This window comes from Canis aureus, chromosome 19 (genome assembly GCF_053574225.1).
Source record: "Canis aureus isolate CA01 chromosome 19, VMU_Caureus_v.1.0, whole genome shotgun sequence".
NCBI classification, from domain to species: Eukaryota; Metazoa; Chordata; class Mammalia; order Carnivora; family Canidae; genus Canis; species Canis aureus.
In genome coordinates this window covers 26,744,894-26,765,674 of record NC_135629.1, presented here as the reverse complement: position 1 = coordinate 26,765,674, position 20,781 = coordinate 26,744,894, and the positions used below count along the sequence as shown (strand labels likewise).

Here is a 20,781-nt window from a genome sequence, read left to right as displayed (position 1 = left end):
TTAACTATTACAGTGGTGGTGAGAGAAAACAAACGTTTTAATTAAAGAGAGAATGCCAAGTTGGCTGAACAATATCTACTTCCAAACTTCAACAATTATTTATATACATGCCATCCAAAGTTAAAACTAAATGAGTCTTATTATTGTTTCTATACTAGTCAAACTCATGCTGTGAAGTCATCATTTAAATATCTTAAAAATTCTAATTATCAAAGGGTAGATACATATTTATACTCTTCTAAGAGGAGTGGCTCAGTGGGTTAAGCATCTGCCTTTGGTTCAGGTCATGATCCTGGGGTCCTGGGATCAAGTTCAGCAGGGAGCCTGCTTCTCCCTCCTCTGCTTCCCATGCTTGTGCACTCTCTATGTCAAATAAATAAAATATTTACAAAAAAAATCTTCTAAGAAATTTTTTTACTTCTAAATATGAAGTCACCTGCCATTACTTAAAGATTTCAAAAAGAAAGTAGGATGCATAGTCATTCAAGGGAATAACAGAGGAGAGAAATAAAATCATAACACCTGGAAAAAATAAAATATTACTTTAATTCAGGGCTCTCAACCTTATCACGATTGATGTATGGAACCAGATTTTTTTGTTGTTGTTAGGAGCAGGGGGCTGTGTTGTGTACTGTAAGACGTTTAGCAGTATCCCTGGTCTCTATCAACTAGAAGCGAGGTGCCAATACTCATTTCTTGCCATCTGTGAAAACAGAAAAACATTTCCAGACATTGTCAAATGTCACCTGGGAAATAAAGTATCCTCAGTTGAGAAGCACTGCTTTAACGTAAGCATTCAGCAGCCTCATTGAATCCTGAGAATAGCTGAACTCTCTCTTCACCTCTGTGGGTTCAGTGTCTTGCTAACCCAACAGAATGATTGCCACCATTCTGCTTCTTGACCCCATTTTAGGAATCATCTAAGTCTTAGCATATCCATACAAGGCCATACATGAAGAGCTCCAGCTTTAGAGGGACTGAAATAATAGTGGTAACTGGTCACTGGTTTTCTAGAGAATGAAGATATACTTCTGAAGTCTGAAGCCCATGACTAGAATTACTATGAAGTGTAACTAAAGAAGTCACTATGTCTACAAATGTGGCAAGTAGGCTATAGTCCTGGCCTATGTTACCATAAAAAATATGAACCGCCATTAATCTAAATTGCTGGAATACAGGAAATGTGAGTAGAAATCCACCAGGTGAGTTAACTCACCCAACAAGCATCCAAAGGTCACCAGTGTTTTCAAAATAATATCAGAGGTATACAACCCCGGACATCAATATTTTTTTTTAATTTTGTTTTTTTATTTCTTTTCTTCTCTTTTCTTTTCTTCCCAATGGAAATTTGCATGAAACTCACAAGTTGGGGAGGAAGACAAAGTACCTTTTTGTACCTCAAAGTCATCTTTGTCTCCCTCTATCTTTACTACCTCACATCACACCAATCAATTCCATGCCTCATGGTTCTGGAACAGGCCCACTTCTTCCCACCACACCTCTCCTTGCTAGACAGACAAACGCCTTCTAGCCAGTCACCCACCCACCTTTCAGTTTTGGCCTCTTCCATAGGACATAAAGCAATCTTTCTTTTTTTATTTTATTTTATTTATGATAGGCACACAGTGAGAGAGAGAGGCAGAGACACAGGCAGAGGGAGAAGCAGGCTCCATGCACCGGGAGCCGACGTGGGATTCGATCCCGGGACTCCAGGATCACGCCCTGGGCCAAAGGCAGGCGCTAAACCGCTGCGCCACCCAGGGATCCCTAAAGCAATCTTTCAAAACCACAAGTCTAATTACCTTTCTCTGGCTTGTATTCCTTCATGGGCTTCCTAATGTGCTTAAATGAAATTCAAGTGCTTTCAGGTCTCAGTGTTATCTGGGCCATGATTTAAGGTTAGATGAGGGGAAGGGAGAGACACGTAAAACAATGTCATGTGTAATGAAATCATATCTTATTCCGGGCTTAGTACTAAAAGCGTCAAAGAAGCCAGACCACTGATACTCCAAACTATATATAAAACTCCTCCTAAACTGCCAGGGTCTGGATTTTTGGAAGTTGAAAGGCCAAGCCTCAACCTTTCTAGTTTCTCTCTGAATGTCTATGTGCCTTTCCTTTCCCTGAAACAGTGAGAGCGAGCTAAGCCAGGGCTAGTATAAATCTGGCAGGAGTAGAGATTGGGAAGTTACTTTATTTACACTGTGACTCCATTATATAAAACATAGCTCCAACTGTGTTCAAAATATACATACACATACTCATTATATTTCCATGGGGTGGCAGGAGAAGGAGGGGCTGTTATACACAGAGTTATACAAGGCGAATGAACTAGAAAGAAATAGTCATACGGTAACAGCAATATCTCTGGATAGTGAGATTAGAAATGATTAATTGGGTTCTTAATACTTCCATGTGGTTTCTGCCATCAATAATGCAATAAGAAAAATAAATAAAAACTCTAAAAGTTTACTTCTTTTTTAAAAAGATTTTATTTATTTATTTGAGATAGAGAGTGAGAGGGAGAAGCAGGCTCCCCACTGAGCAGGGAGCCTGACACAGGGCTTGATCCCAGGACTTGAGCTGAAGGCAGACATTTAACCAACTGAGCCATCCAGATGCCCCTAAAAGGATACTTCTTTAAAAAATTATATATACGTGCCTAGATATAGAACAGATGGCAAAGGTAGCATCAAATTGTTTTGGAATGGAAAGATTTACCATTTGTCCTTTTCTTCTAAGGCTATAGATCTTTGTGAGCACAGAATGGAAATTGTTGTTATTTGGTGCTTTCACAAATTATCTCCCCAAATCAATCATCTCTAAGGTTTTTAACATACACAAAGAAAAATACACAAAACTGAGGCCTCAGAAATGTACAGTAAAATCCCTAACTGGGGGAAGCCTGGGTGGCTCAGTGGTTGAGTGTCTGCCTTTGGCTCAGGTTGTGATCCTGGGGTACTGGAATCGAGTCCTGCATCGGGCTCTCTTAAGGGAGCCTGCTTCTCCCTCTGCCTCTGTCTCTGCCTCTCTCATGAATAAATAAATAAAACCTTTTTTAAAAAATCCTTAACTGGTTGCAGTAGACAGTCAGCATATGTTAAAGGCGTAGAGAGCTCTGTATAATGCTAACCCAGCCTGAATGTAAACAAAGGGAGAAGTATAATTTTGAAGTGTGGCCACCATATAATATTCAATGGAAAGGTTTTCCTGTCACTTTCTTTTTTTTTTTTTTAATTTTTATTTATTTACGATAGTCACACACAGAGAGAGAGAGAGAGGCAGAGACACAGGCAGAGGGAGAAGCAGGCTCCATGCACCGGGAGCCCGATGTGGGATTCGATCCTGGGTCTCCAGGATCGTGCCCTGGGCCAAAGGCAGGCGCTAAACCGCTGCGCCACCCAGGGATCCCTTCCTGCCACTTTCAAATCAAACATTCCATGAATAGTAAAAGTTTCAAATTCACAGGTTCATTCAACACATACTACTGAATTCCATTCTCTGTGCTAGTAAAACAGAAGCAGTGACTGCCTACTTCATGCACTAAAGAAGGTCTTTTTCACCTTTCATAGGTGTAGTTAAATACTAAGTTGCTAAATCGTATCTACTCTTACCTCTATTTACCCAAAAGCCACAGTATGAGTCTTGGTTAGGGTATGAAACGAACATCACTGTAGGGACCACGGATTGCTCTGTCTCCTGCCCACTGCATTTCTATTCCTAAATTTTTGAGTGTTGGATCTCAAATATTAAGAATATAAGCTACATTGACTTTATTGGACAGTTATTTTAGAAATGTGAAATCTTAAGTGTAGATTGCTCACAGAGTATATACATTTTGCAATTGTCAAATAACTTACAATTAAACATGAAAATGCCTCTTGCTATCACCCCATTTCTTTCATATCAATTTCGAGAGATGAAAATTGTCTCCTGCCTTGGAACAGCAAACCCAGTTCCAATCATCACAGGGGCCTTTAAAAGCGCCCTCTATTACCCATAATATATTTCTAACCAGCATGAAGGCCAGTGGTGGGGAGTGGAGGGTGCAGGAGGCGGGGATGTGGGGGGTCTCATTCTATTACCTGGCACTCTAGCACTGTGCCTGGGAACACAGACACAGGGAGGAGAGAAGAGGAGACAACATTTCACTGCCTGCAGTTCCAGATAGCAATGGAAGACACTTCACGGAGAATCCAGAAAGGCTTAAAAAACACAGACAGTGATGCACTAGTTAAAAGGAAACAAAATCTATATTCAGCTGCATGAAGCGTGGTACAGATTATTCCATACGCAACCAACTGTGACTTCAGAAACAGAACCGGTTCAAACACCAGCAACACAGATAAGAAAACAGAGCTTTTCTGTTCCTCCTTCTACTGAAGGCACAAAGGAATTCACACAGATTTATTAATTCAAAGAGTTTTTCCAGTTTGCTCACTCGGACACATGGAGGAGAACTCTGACTTTTTGTCATCCATCACATGGTGACCACAATTTATTATGGGACTGTGCTAGGCGCTGGCACACATTATTTAGTTCAATCCTCACCATGATAATGATAATGAGAATTATCATTATCTCTGGTCTAGAAACGAGAAAACGATGCAAGACAAGTTGAGAAATTTGTCCAAGTTCATACAAGCTTAGTAAGAGGCAGAAATTGGACTGGAACGTGGGCAGCTGAATTCCACTGTCTGGCGCTGCTGCATTCTCTGAGAAAAGTCTTCTTATTGAACAAAGAAATAATTTTCCTCGGTTTTTTGTTTTATGTTTTGAGTCTCTTTTCAAAGCTCTTGGTTCTACCTGGAGTTCAACACAGAAAGCTCTGTGTCAAAGACTTGAGAGCTGTCTGGGCATAACAGTGTGGGTCCCCTCTGGAACCATTCCATATTGTTCTATATGTTATGTTATGCTCAACAGTAAGTATAATCTTTTCTTTCCAGATTTCAGTTGTGTAATAGAAATACAATCCTCTAATGTCACCAAGTCTGCATCAGGGAAAGAGAAATGAAGTTTCATGACTAGTTTAAAAAAATATCCCTCAGTATCAGCAAGGAAATTTCACGCCATATATTGACAAAATTCTTTCTTCTTTTTTTTAAAGATTTTATCTCTTTACTTGAGAGAGAAACGGAGTGAGAGAAAGAGATGAGTGGGGGAAAAGGGAAGGGGAGAGGGAGAGACAGACCCCCCACTGAGCAGGGCATCCAACGTGGATCTCAATCCCAGGACCCGGGGATTATAACCTGAGCTGAAGGTAGATGCTTGACCAACTGAGCCACCCAAGTGCCCCAAAATCCCTTCTTCTTAATCAAAAGTTAGAAAATGTTGCATCCATCTCAGAGCCCATGTGCCTTGATGCATTTTATGGTCCTTTAAGCCTACATGTGACACTGAACACAGCAAGGGTCTGTTCTGCTTGGGTCTTCCAGTTGGCTTCCCAGGAGGCTTCATATTGGAAATTAGGTAAAATCCTGGTGTCAATATTCAAAGTATATCTCAGATCCAAAGGGAGTCAATTCCATATGCCAAACCATCATTAAATACAAAAAAACATATCTTTAAAGCATGCAGCTATGTAGAGATTTTCATAGAAACCAAAGGTCAACCAGGCTGTTGAAATAGGGTAGGTTTCAAGTCAAGGCCATTCCCCAACTGCAAGCCCTCTTTAACAAAGATGTTTCCTTTAACAGAGGTGTTTATTTGAGGAAAAAGTACAGTTTGCTCTTTAAATAAACTAGTTGCATGCAACTTTCCACATTCCTTGCTCCTGTATATACAAGACAGAAGGCTCTTTCCCTCACTATTCTTAATCCAAAGGCATACCTTCTATTTGTTCTATCTGGGAGGCAGTAGTAGCACAGGCTCTAGAGTTTGAATCCCAGCCACACACTCACACTACACCTTGGGCAAGATACTTAGTCTGCCTCTGGCTGGGTTTCCTTCTCTTTAAGTTGGTGATAACAACAGTATTTACCTCCTAGAGATGGTGTGGGGTTTGAAGGTGGAGATCTATAAAGTTCTTATCACACCACTCAGCAGGGGGTATGTATTCCAAAACACAAGCTATTGATATCACTATCCTTAGCTTCATTATCATCATATTTGTAACTGTGCTTCTTGTTTGGTATCCCCAGACAGATCCTGTGCTTACAGTAGAACATAATAGATATTGTTTCATTTATCCCCATCTTTTGTTAGATAGCCCCTCTTCATTTTTCCCCTGGAATAAAGAAGTTTGTACTAGAAGATTCCAGTGTCCTTTTACCTTTAGTGGTGACCTTAACCTATAAGCCTCTTTTCTATTTCATAACATTTGATATGCATAAGATTTGGAATTGAACACTGCTTAAAAATATTATTCTATATTTAATGATAGTTTGGTTTCAAACTGAACTTTGAAAATGTATTTGCCTTCTCTTTCCTCTAATACTGTCTGTAAGCCCCAAGATTCCAGCTTGCTAGCACCAAATCAAAGTACTAAACAAATGAATTATTTGGGAACACTCTTCTCAAATGTTAATGTGTCTCTCAATCATCTATAGAGCCTGGGTGAAAATGCTGATTCTGGTTCCCAAAGACTGAAGTAAGCCCTGAAGATCTGCATTTCCTTTTTTTTTTTTTTTTTTTTTAAGATCTGCATTTCTAACAAGCTCCCAGGTGATGCCAGTGCTGCTGGTCCATGGGCCACACTTTGAGTAGCAAAGCTAGAAGACACAAGTTATCCAACATTCTCTCTCTCTTTTTTAAAAATCCAACTTTGATTTTTTTTTTTTAAATCAGCTCATAAACCACTTTTCACCTGCCTACTCAGAGGAAATTTCTGTCCAAAGCCAAAACTAAATAAAATGCTAACAAAGCACAAAAATGTGCTGGGTCTAAATCTAAGGGCTTTCTCGCCGGGTGCTTTGATATGACTCCATCAGGCTGAAGACAAAATGATACTAGAAATCAACCAGCACTTATAACCACATCTCCTTTCTTTAAGGATTAATGATAGTTGCTCCATTTTTATGTGTTTCATGCCAGTCCTTTATATTCCCCTGATCCCAACCATCACCAGGTAGGTCCTATTCTTATTCCTATTTTGTAGAAAAGCAAAGTAAGGCTCAGCCAGATTATGTAACTTGACTAATATCACCCAGATAGGAATTACAGACTCTGCCTGACTTCTAAGCCCATGCTTGTAACTACTCTGCTATGATGTACAATTATTCCAGAACTTCTAGTTCTGCTTATGGAGAAAAACAGCACCAAACTACTCCCTGTGCCAGAGATGCCAGCCTCCGGCCCCACATATCCCAGCCCCAAATCTACACAGGAGTAGACAGTGAAGGAAGCAGGTGCCCAGGGTTTGCTGTGGTCTCTCCACATGTGAGATCCTGCTTGCAGTCTACAGCCTGCCCACAACAATACTGAAAAGACACAAATTATAAGTTGGCCACACCGAAATCACTCAGCTCTCCAATTTAACTGGTACTTATAAAATGACTCCTCTATGCTGTGTTGTGGGGTAAACACAAGAAAGAGACAGTGTAGTTTCAACCTACAATGGAACTCAGTATTTCAGTGATGCAAGACTTCATTGATTTTATTCATTTATTCCACAAATATTCACTCAGTGACCACCCCCTGTTACCCACTCTGTAGAGTACTAGGGGTGTGAAGGGGAACATGGGGAACAAGGCTTCACCCTCTCTGACTTCACAGTCAAGCAGTGGAGACATACATTAAATGTGCAATTACACAAATATTCACAACTGTGATGAATGCAATAAGGATCATGGACAAGATGCTCCAAGAGACTTGGCTTAGTCTATGGGCATGGGAATAACTTCCTAGAAAACTTAGACAAGGTTAGGATAAATACTCAAACACCCACATTTATTAATGTTTTGGGGAGGGACTGGCTACACAAAGCAACTATCCCTAGACAGCTCTGCTATCAACACATTCCTTGGGAACAAAGAACATTATTGTCTTTTGCAAAAAGCTTCCAGATCTCATTAGGGGAAAATGGGCCAGATTTCTACTCTTATCATATGATTACTTCAAGCCATGCTTAAAATCACAGAAAGCTGGAGTGTCAGAAAGTTTCCTGACATCTGTCTTCTAATGATTCTTTCCACTTTCAGATTAAACAAATTTGGCTATAATGAAACAAGATGAACAGGGAACATCATCTTGATGGGAGGCCATGATGTCTCGTCTTCCATAATAAGCTATTACAACACGTTGGAATCATCCATATGATGCCAAAGGACCAATTATTACTAGAATTTAATTCTGGGAATAAGATTGGTAGGGAGAAAAGCATCAAGTTCAAACAAAAATACACTCATCAAACTGGCACCTCGTAGGCACTTCATACAGAACACTGAACTACACCCCAGGATTCCAGCATGAATACTCATTTTCTGAAGTAAATGAGGCACCCTTCAGGACATGGAGTCATCTTTCCTGACATTATTTTAGAGCTCTAGAAAGTAAAAAACAAATTGAAAAGCCCAAACGCATACCCTTATGCACATTTGCTCACAGGATGGTTTGCAACTAGATTAATTGTGAGTATATATCCCCCCAGGGGGTAAAACCAGCCTTCTTCCATCCCTCGTCTAGAATCTCCAATGAGTGAGAAGCAAAGCAAATGTCAAACAACACCTCCATTATCATATGTAAATTACAGAAGAAATGATTTCCTGTCAACAAAATGAATGCTGTATGTTGTTTTGGAAGTGGCATCTTATTAAACACACAATTCATTTTCATATTTAAACAAGAACAAATTCAGTGGAAATCAGCCATTTAAAATGACATCATGGTTTTTCAAGAAAAAAAGCTTGGAAATTAACATTCTAAAATATATAGCGCAACACAAACCACAGTAACACATTGATGACCAGTAGGCCCTGTTGCAAAAAACTGGTATCAAAACTGGGCTCAGGTCAAGACATTTGAGTTGGAATCCCCACCCTGCTCCTTTTAAGATGGAAGATCTTGGACAGTGGAACAATGGATGTAATGTGAAGCGCATAAAGTTCATGGTATGGCACCTGGCACTAGTAGTTGTTACCTGTTATCACCATCCTTATAATAATCTTTTGTGTATATCTTTAGTGCTGCTACCAAGAAAGAAGGCCACTGACATTCTAAAAAAAAAAAAAAAAAAAAAAAAAAAAAGGCAGGAATTACCAAGAACTCTACTATCAAATTCAGGATAAAGGCTCAATAAGAACAAGCCAAAAGGTGAATTATAAGAGAAAAAAAATAAAAATAATCAGAAAACTGGATCCACTCCCTCTCCACCAATCCATGAAGCCAAATTGTTTATAACTGACATGCAAATGGGTAGCCCAGACTGGTTTCACCTGAAAAAGTACTTGTCTAAATCAGGGATTAACAAACATTTTCTGTAAAAGACCAGACTGTAATTATTTTAGGCTTTGCAGACCATTCGGACTCTGTAGCAACTCTCAAATCAGCTGTTCAGCGTGAAAGCAGCCACGGACAACGAGTAGATGAATAAGCATGGATATATTCCAATTAAACTTCACTGAAACAGGTAGTGTACCCATTCCTGATCTAAACAGAAGTTTGAGAAGTCAGTATGGTAGGTTTTTGTAAACTCTACACCCAACATGGGGCTCGAACTCACGACCCCAAGATCGAGTCACCTCGAAATCATTCCACCAAATGAGCTGGCCAGGCACCCCAATGATAGGTTTGGTTTTGTTTGTTGTTTTTCTAGCAGATGGTTTTCTGTCCACTTCCTGAAATTCCCTGACAACTGAGGGCAGGGAATGAACAGCAGAGCAGAGGGGTAGGGTACAGGGCCGGGTTCTGAAGAACCTGTTCCAAAGAGCACCAACCTATGCTGAGCACATAGTGGGAGCTCAATACATATTTCTGAGATGCTTTATTTCTTTTAAAAAGAGCCAGGCACCTGGATGACTCAGTCGGTTAAGCATTTTCAGCTCAGGTCACAATCTCAGAGTCCCGAGATGGAGCCCTTGGAGGGCTCCCAGCATGGAGCTTGCTTAAGATTCTTTCTCTCTCTCTCCATCTGCTCCCCTCTCTCTCCCACTGTACTAAAAAATAAATAAATAAGAGGCAAGGTGACAGAATGAGATTGAAACAGGTGCAAATACAAATGACTTTAAGATAGCAATGTCAACATCTGTGAAATCTGGGAAGTGGCAGTCTTGAGTTGGTTATCTGTGCTTCTCAGAGTACTGGAGGTAAAGGACCAGGGCCTTTAACTTCCACATCGCTGCAGACTGATACTTTTATTTTTTATTTTTATTTTTTTTAATTTTTATTTATTTATGATAGAGAGAGACGGAGAGAGGCAGAGACATAGGCAGAGGGAGAAGCAGGCTCCATGCACCGGGAGCCCGACGTGGGATTCGATCCCGGGTCTCCAGGATCGCGCCCTGGGCCAAAGGCAGGCGCTAAACCACTGCGCCACCCAGGGATCCCTGATACTTTTATATATAAAACAAAGACCACAGCATTGGGCAATTGCTATAAAAGTGTCTCAACTCTTACTCCCATTTTCTCTGTGGGCCTCCTTCTGGACTGATAACAGTTTGCAGACTGGTACCTGTCCTCAGACCACACTTTGAGCCCTGGGGATACTATTTTCTGGGGGGGGTAACTTCCCCCTTGTTTTTGAAATATGGCACAACTGAAAATTTTAAAACAATAAAATCAGGAAGGAAGAGATGAACTGAAGACTGAATCTGAACATTTGGAGGCCATGAAGCCAATCTGCTGACATGCCAACCAAACAGGGGAGGCATGTGAAGCTTCTTTCATTCAAGAGGTATCTGCTATGGGCCAGGTAAGTACCTGTTCCTGGGCCAAGGCTCAGGAGTATAAGTCACAGTGCCTGCTGCCTTCAGGGAGCTTTCAGTTTGGTTGAGGGTTTTTCACACTGACATTGCTGACATTTTCAGCTGGACAGTTCTTTGCTGTACGCAGCCATCCTGTCCTATGCTGTGTAGTATGCTTAGCAGCCTCCTGGCTTCTATCTACTACATGCCAGTTACACCTTCTCCAGTTGAGAAAACCTAAAAAGCCCTCTAGACATTGCCAGATGCCCCCTGAGCATCAAAATGACTTCCACTGTGAACCACTGGCCCAAAGTAAAGACTAATTACAGTGAACAAGAACTATAATATGCCAAACAGTGCAGGAAGGGGTCTGTGAAAAAACAAAAATTCCAACTATGTGGTAGCAATGACTGTCAGGAAAACGGTGGACTACATTTATCCTGCTCCATGACATTCCCACAGTTCCCAATTGTGTTGGGTTTTAGAACTGACTAGATGCCATCACCTGTGGTATGTCATGGAAGGTTCACAATAGCCCTGCCAAGGAATTACTGCATTTTGCCCTACATGGAAGAGAAAACAAAGATAATATCATTATCACCACCAATAACACAAAAGGTAACATTTACTGAGTACATATATACATAATCTATTATTCTAAGACCATTTTCACATTTAATGCTCATTATGCTCCTATTAGGGAACATCTAATATTGCCACATTGTACAGACAAAAAAACTGAGGTTAAGAGATATTAAATAACATGTCCAAGGTCACAGCACCATTAAGCAAAAGAGGGATTTAAATTTTACCACACTATAGTGGCTCCCCAATCAAGCTTCATACGTAGACACACAGTCGATCCTCATTATTCATGGAGTATGCATTTACAAACTTACTTCTCCTCTGCAATGTATTTGTTTTTTTTTTTTTAAGATTTTATTTACTTATTCATGAGACACACACACACACACACAGAGAGAGAGAGAGAGAGAGAGAGAGAGAGAGAGAGAGGCAGAGACACAGGCAGAGGGAGAAGCAGACTCCATACAGGAAGCCCGACGTGGGACTTGATCCCTAGTCTCCAGGATCATACCCCAGGCTGAAGGCAGTGCTAAACCACTGAGCCACCTGGGCTGCCCCTGCAATGTATTTGTAAACTGAAAGTTAACACTCGCCACACTTCTGCAGACATGTATTTGCAGACATGCATAGCCACAGGCGGCGCTAAACCACTGCGCCACTGTGCTGCCCTCATCTTTCACTATTGATGTATAAACAAGTGCCCTTTTCATGGTCTATTTACTGCCATATTTTCACATGTTTGTGTTTGGGTGATTTCTCTATTTTAGATGACCAACAAGCACAAAAGTGCTGTCTAGTATTCCTATGTGCAAGAGGGCTGTGTTTTCCTTACATAGAAAACACACAAAAGATAAGCTTTGTTCAGGCATACATTAAAGCGCTGTTGGCCAAGACATCAATGTAAATAAACCAACAGGATGGTACACCCAGAAAAAGGAAGAGAAAATTCATCAATCTATACATGTGGCCAATCCATAAAGTGCTAAAGATCACACATTGGATGAAGGATGAAGCTATGGGGAAAAAAATCAGAAAAGTGGCTGAATATGTGGATTCTTGAGATGACAACCAAATATATATATATATATATATATATATATATATATATATATATATATATATATAATCACAGTGGTCCCTGTTCTTTTGTGACTAAAAGCCAAAGACATTTATAGTCACATTACCCGGGTCAGGAAAATGTTAAATCTTTCTCATTCACTCTTTTATTTTAAAGATATACTACATATATGATTTGCAAAGAAATAGATATTAAATAACGTATCTGAAATAGAACCACAATAAAACAAGATTATGTACTGAGTGAATGATGAAAATGTTATGCCCCTATTACCCCTTGGAACAATGGCTCAGAATGTGCTAATTCAGCATGCATGACAACTCTACAGTGTGAATAAAGACATTGTACCTGGATTACTCTTAGAAATCCCATATTTCTGTGTTTCACTTCATAGCTCCTGAATTAAACTTTTCAGCAGTGGAACGTAGAAAACAATGTTTTAAAGCTCTTCATCCATAAACCTGTGTTTAATTAATCATTGAGATACATGATATTCTCTCACAAAACTTAACTATCCATCACCTCAAATTTGATTTGTATGGCATGGAGAGGGGCTCACAGTCCTACAGGGCTCGTGCTGTACAATAATTTGGTTTATATTTTTGCTTATAGGCAACAATTTCCCTAAACCATTAGACAAAAAAAATTTCCAATCACCCTTCATATGGTTATTCAAAAAGTAACCTCACACATATTCTAGCCAGAAGTCTACCCACTGAGGCAGAAGCCTTTCTATAACTAACTATAGTGACAGTAATTGTGCTGATCAATACACAGAAGGGGTTTGTCACTGACTCTCTATCACTGTTCTTAAATTTTAATTTCCCATGTCTTTGAAACTTTCTATTTGTGTGTATGTTTACCACAGACTATCACATTGCTAACCAGAGCAATGTTTTAGCATTGAGTATCTAGAAAAATGTTTAGCAATGAAAGATAATCAGAGGGGTACTTGGGTGGCTCAGTGGTTGAGCACCTGCTCAGGTCGTGGTCAAAGTCCTGGGATCAAGTCCTGCATCAGACTTCCCACAGGAAGCCTGCTTCTCTCACTGTGTGTCTCATGAATAAATAAATAAAATATTAAAAAAAAAAAAAAAAGAAAAGAAGGATAATCAGAGACACTCACATGACTATGAATAGTGAGTTGGAAATAGAATTTCTTAAGAGAACAAAGACTGGCTCCAGGTGGGATCTTAGGGTCATCCCCAAACGTCCAACAATGTGTATCTCTAATATAGAATTCCCAGAGGCTACTCAGCTGAACACAGGTCACATAAAATGCTTTAAAAAAGAATTCTATGGCAGGTGAGTCTGGAAAAGACTGGATAAAACTTTGTAGACATTCAATCACATATTACTGTAATAAAAACTCTGAGAAACCCGGAAGGGAAGAGAGGAATGAAACATGTCTAAAATACGTTTCAGTGAGCAGTTCCCTGACCGAGTTGACGATGGATTTCTTTTAAACGCCTATAAATTCCAGGGAACAATGTTGAGAAATGTTTGAATATCTTGGTGGCCGAGGCCACAGGGAAAGATAAAACAATCCAGCACTACGTTTCTTCAGTGACAGATCCTCACTCTCGCTTCTTCAGTATGAGGGGGCATTCCAGATCAATCACCACACAGCTTTTGCCCCCGCCACTGGAAATTCAAAAACTGCACCATTTGCTGCATGACCACAAGTAAGAGCCATCTTTAGGAGGAGATGCACACTGGGCCTCATGAAACACTTCTGCATGACAATATCCATCCCAAACTAGACCAGAGGACCCAGTTAAGCCTTTCAGAATCACCTACAATTATCCCATTGAAAGGGACAAGCAGGGATCCCTGGGTGGCGCAGCGGTTTGGCGCCTGCCTTTGGCCCGGGGCACGATCCTGGAGACCCGGGATCGAATCCCACGTCGGGCTCCCAGTGCATGGAGCCTGCTTCTCCCTCTGCCTGTGTCACTGCCTCTCTCTCTCTCTCTGTGACTATCATAAATAAATAAAAAAAAAAAGTTAAAAAAAAAAAAAAAAAGAAAGGGACAAGCATGAGAAAAGAATGTTCTCATCCAATAAAAATAGCTGTGTCCTGTTTGTTCACAGTGAGTAAAAATGGCTTCCTTCTCCCTACAAGAAAAGTAGGAGAAAAAAGTAGGAGAAGAGAGGAGAAAAGTCTTCAAATTGTGACATTTTCATTTTCAAAAGTCCTTTATCTCAATTATTTGGTGACATTAGAAGGGCCTCTAGGAAGAAGGGAGCATGGAGCTAGACTTCAGGTATCAATTCAAAAATGGATTAAGTGAGACCAGGGTATGCAGGTATATGTGCTGGCTGGGCTGACACGAGGGGCATGCTTCGATGTAGTTTGAAGAAAATGAACAAATGTAACAGGGAGAAGAGTCTGATTCATCAGAATTCCACGGTGGCCGATTCCTGTGAGAAACGCAGCCAGAAGATAAAACTTAATTATACTTTCTGAGGCCACTGGAGACATTCTTGCAGGAGGAGTGTGATGCAGGGGAGGGAAAGACTGCAAGTGTGGGAGAAGAGAGAGAGCCAGGAGGAAGGAGTGAATTTTCAGAAGTAATTTCAGGGGGACACCCGGGAGGCTCAGTCGGTGAGGCATTTGCCTTCAGCTCAGGTCATGATCCTGGGGCCCTGGGATGGAACCCCACATCGGGCTCCCTGCTCAGCAAGGAGTCTGCTTCTCCCTCTGCCTCTGTCCTCCACCCCGCCGCCTTACCCTCCTTGCCAGCCGGCTTGTGCTGTCTCTCTCTAGCTCTGCTCTCTCTCAAATAAGTAAATAAAATCTTTAAAAAAGGGGGGGGGGGTAATGTTGGACACTCATGGAAAATTTTAATTAGTAACAGAGATTTTAAAGTAATAATGCTATAATGTTGAAAGACAATATGAATTCTGATCCCAGGTTGCCTGGATCCCCATCCCAACTCTCCCATTCACTCAGTGTGACCTGGGCTGCTTGCTTAAATTCTCTGTGCCGCAGGTTTTTCATGTGCAAAATGGAGATGTTAATAGTACATCTACCTCCAAAGGGTTGACATGAAATTTAAATGAGCATTTAAAGCACTTACCACTTGGCACAGTACCTGGCACACGCAAGCACTATTAAGCAGTCATGTTGCCAGAGCTGGCTCATACTGTCTCATGAGATCCAAATCCTTCCCAATTCCATCTTCACTGATATCAGCCATTGTTCACCAAAGCCACAGGCAGTTGTTAAACATTCATTGAGAGTCAGTTGTTAAAAATTTATGACATATCACACACATACACACACACACACACGTGCTTAAGTGTGTACATATATATGTGTATACGGGCAGGCATATATACAAATGTGTTTGCCATCATTATTATCATTACTACGATTTTTTTAAGTGTGACTCAACCAGAGACTGAATCTTTTTTTTTTTTTTAAGTAAACTCTACACCCAACATGGGGCTCAAATTCATGGCCCCTAGATCAAGAGTTGCATGTTCTAGTGACTGAGCCAGCCCGGTGCCCCCAAAGAGACTGAATCTTGAATTCCTGGCTTTGATATAGATTACATGAAAAATCTGAGGTTGCTCCAAATTGCAAATGCTTATGGGGTGCCAGCAACAAGTATGACACAGGTGTTGTCACTGGGGCTACAGAAAAAACATGGTGAAGGGCCTTGCCCGCCTAAGGAGCATACAACCTAGCTATTTTTTGCAAAAATAATACCTGAAGTAAGACCCAAACTCACCCCATTTCACCTGCACCATTGCCTCTTACTCATTTCCCACAGGAAAGGAAGAACAAGTAGGAATCTGGCACCAAATAGTTAGTGGGCACTGCTTTCCTTGGAGCCACTAGAGCTTGTCTGATCTTACTCCCTGCGCCCAGAAATCTCAGCTAATGTGGACAAATACAGCCATTGCCCTGAAGCTGTATTTGCTGTTCATCTCTCCTACTACACATACACAAAAAACCCAAGCCACACCTACATTTACATTTTTTCAAATTAATTAAAATCAACAAACATGTATCAGCCCTTAGAACGTGTCAAAGTGCTTTTAGTAACTTTCTACCTTTGGAAGCTATTCATTCACTGTTTTTAGCCACATCTTATCATACATCAAAACTGAAAAAGTCAGGGGCTCCTGGGTGGCTCAGTTAGTTAAGAGTCTGCCTTTCAGCTCAGGTCATGATCTCAGAGTCCTGGGATTGAGTCCCATGTTAGGATTCCTGCTCAGTGGGGAGTCTGTTTCTCCCTCCCTCCTCTGCCCTTCCCCTCTGCTAGTGCTCAGACTCTCTCTCTCTCTCTTTCTCAAAATAAATAAATAAAATCTTTAAGAAAAAACTGAAAGTCAGACTGTAATGAGAGTTAATTATAACACCTAATGTTTATTGAGAATTAACCATCAGCCATGCACATTCCTCTAAGTACTTTCCAATACTCCATTACACTTAACTCCTCATAACCCTGTGACATATCCTGTTAATATTCCCATTTTACAGACGTGAAGACTAAGCTTTAAAAGATTATACAAAAAAAAAATAAAATAAATAAAAAAATAAAAGATTATACAACTTGCCTAGGGTCACAGAGCTGGAGTGAACTAAAATTTGATCTGGAGTATGAGAAACTCTGGGACTCTAAGTCAGGTGCTTCTCCATCTCTGCACCACTGGCATTTGGGGCTAGGTAATTCCCTGCTCTGCAATGCTATGTGTTACATATGTTTAACATATCTCTGGCCTCTACCAAGTAGGTATCAGGAGCAAGTCCCATTTTTAAAAAAAAAGATTTCTTTAATTATGTGAGAGAAAGAGAGAACATGGGGAGAAATGGGCAGAGGGAGAGGGAGAAAGAGAGGATGTCAAACAGACACTGTGTTGAGCACAGAGCCTGATGCAGGGCTCCTACAGAGCCTGAATCTTAAGGTCACAACCTGAGCTGAAATCCAGAATCAGATGCCTAAGTGACTGAGCCACTCAGGCGCCCTAGCAATTCCCATTTGTAACAATTAAGTGTCTCCAGTAAGAAGCAAACTCATTCACATGAGTTTGCCAAAATCCCCTCTGGACCAAAAATCATCCCTGGTTGAGAATTACTTCTATAAAAATTAAGAGAAATAGAGTAGAGGAATTCCAAAATCTGGCTATATATTAGAAATGCCTAAAGGATACATTCAAAAATAAGATTAAAAATGCAGATGCCAGGCTCTACCACTGATTCAGAAAATCAGAATTTATAGGGGCCCAGGATAATAGTCCTGGAAAAACTATTAGGGGAAACAGCTGAACACCAATTAGTCACGTCATCTTGGGAAATTACTCGCCTTTTCTGTGCCTCAAATCCCTTATCTATAAATTGAATGGACAAGGCTAGACTATATGTAAGACCTCTCCACGGCTGGCTAACAATCCATTTTGTGAAATCACGTGACACCCATCGCTTTTCTCCTTGACAGGCTTCCATTCCACACTGCACACAGCAGCCCAAATCCTCAAAGGAAGAAGTATGTACAACTCCAATCTTTATATGACTATGCAACAATCTTGCCAAGGACAGATCCTTGACAGAAATACAATCTATTCCTTGTAGACACAATCCAGTGCAGAATCACTGCTAGGAAAAGGCTGATTTCCACTTCACATTGAAGAGACTAAAAACTTAATCCCAAATGAGAAATGGGATTAGGCAAAATGTTTGCTGCATCCATGAGAAAAAAAAAACTCCCAAACCAGGATCACCATAATGTGTATTCACAAGTCAAATCTATGACTTGAAGTGACACCAGAAAATGTGTTCATGCTTTCAGATTCATGAACTGCATTTGTGTTATTTATGTAATAAAATGTAAAAGAAAAAAGTGGAAATTTTCTATACCCTAGATATGCAGGCTTTCATCTGAAAATCCCACATCCAATTCCCAACTGGACAGAATTCATTCCATGACAAGTAAGAACTTTAGAGAATCAAACCATCATTGCAATACCTGTATATACTAGTTAAGCCCAAAATGAGAAAATTGCTGATGACCCAAACCAACAGCTTAAAAGAAGACATTTTCCTTTGCTTTTACCAATTTGTGAATAATCTGCAGGTTACATCAGTTCAGGTCACTTCTACTTTACATGCCTGTTTGTAAAAATGAAATGAAAATGGTTACATTGGAAAGTGTCTGGAGTTGTTTAAGCAAAAATGAGAATAACTATTCTTCAAGAAGGAGAGGGAAAAAATTCCTTACAAGAATGTTGAACAGAAGGGCGTCGTAGGGGACAGCGGGAAATTTCCTGGATTAGGAGTTCATGATATAGCCTTCCGCCCAGAAATTGTATGTTATCAATTAAATGAGAGATGACCTGATAACCACTAAATCAACTTATGAGAAACTGATCACGCAGTAAACAGATCTATAGCTGTAATTTCAAATCACCCTTTTAAATATTTACTACCAGCACACTCTAGGAAGGGCAGGGCTACTTAAGATTAAAGTGTTAACAAAATTATTCCAACTTTCTGGGTGAGTATGGAATTACAGAAGAAGGGAATCTATTGATCTTAAATGAGATACCACTAGGCTATGATCAAGAATGAAAAATTGTTTTCTTCTATCCCAGCTTCTCATTTGATGTGTTAGATAGGTTCTGAGAAGTCTGGTGCTAAAGAATACTTGTGTCCAAGCCCAATAGGGCATCACCTAGATGACTCCTACCGCCATCTGTTGGTGGCAGGCAGGACTGAACTTTTACTTAGGCTTGCAGGATTCTTTGTTCACATTGGATCAAAGTTCCTTAATTGAGTATCTATGTTTTCATGTGTCTGTTAGTCATGTAGATGTGTTATTTGGAAAAGTATCTATTCATTTCTTCTGCCCATTTCTTAACTGGGTTATTTGTTTTTATGGGTGTTGAGTTTGATAAGTTCTTTACAGAGACTAACCCTTTATCAGATACATCGTTTGCAAATATCTTCTCCCATTCCATAGGCTGCCTTTTAGTTTTTTTGGTTGTTTCCTTTGCTGTGCAGAAGCGTTTTATCTTGATGAAGTCCCAATAGTTCATTTTTGCTTTTGCTTCCCTTGTTTGTGGTGATGTGTCTAGTAAGAAGTTGCTATGGCTGAGGTCAAAGAGGCTTCTGCCTGTGTTCTCCTCTAGGATTTTGATGGTCTCATGTCTCACATTTAGGACTTTCATCCATCAGGGAAATACAAATCAAAACCATGATGACATACGAACTCACACCTGTCAGAATGTTTAAAATTAACAACACAAAAAACCATAGGTGTTGGCAAGGATGTGGAGAAAGGGGAATCCTTATGCACTGTGGGTGGGAATGTAAACTGGTACAGCCACTCTGAAGAACAGTTTGGAGGTTCCTCAAAAGTTGAAAAAAATACTACTTTATGATCTAGCAATTGCACTACTAGGTAGTTAACCACACACACACACACACACACACACACGACTATTACTCTGCCATCAAAAAGAATGAAATCCTGCCATTTGCAACAACATGGATGGAACTAGAGGGCATTATGCTAAGTGAAAGAAGTCTGTCAGAGAAAGAAATACCATATGTAGAATTTAAGAAAGAAAACAGATGAGCATATGGGAAAGGGGAAAAGAAAAAAAAAGGAGAGAGAAGCCACAAGTGGCTCTTAACGATAGAGAACAAACTGAGGGCTGATAGAGGGAGGTTGGGGGGGATGAGTTAGATGGGTGATGGGTACTAAAGAGGGCACTTGATGTGATGAGCACTGGGTGTTGTATGTAAGTAAATTCTTGTATGTAAGTGAATGTAAGTTTGTAAGTCACTGAATTCTACTCCAGAAATCAATATTGCACTATATGTTAACTAAAATTTAAATTAAAAAAAAAAAAACCCAAAGTTCCTTAATTGGATTTTACAAATGGAAGAACATCTTTAGACCATTCTTAATGGTATATTGCAGATATTCTGAAATATTTCTCATGTTTTTATCCCTTATATGACCAGACAATAAATGAATTCTCTGAAGGGATCTGGAGGTAAAACCTAAAATAATTGCCTCAAATTTCCTGATGCCTCATATTTTATCTTAAAATTTCGTATGACTTTGCATGGTACACTAGAGTAATCCATGTCTGGTTCTATGTAAAAATGTTTAAAGAGTGTGTATACTTTGACCGCTTACGTTTTACCACCAAATATTCAGGCTAAATTGAGGATTCATTTGAGAACACCATAGTTAGCTAGCCCAGCAACTGGCTTCAGGTTATCCTGGATATTTACAATCTCCAGAAATATTCTTGCCCCAT

General features: G+C 40.1%; 1 protein-coding gene across 15 annotated transcripts in view; it reads right to left on the bottom strand.

The window, feature by feature from the left end:
- Positions 1-20,781, bottom strand: part of MAGI1 (membrane associated guanylate kinase, WW and PDZ domain containing 1) — a 638,869-nt gene that overhangs the window by 278,001 nt on the left and 340,087 nt on the right. The gene's annotated exons all lie outside the window — the stretch shown is intronic.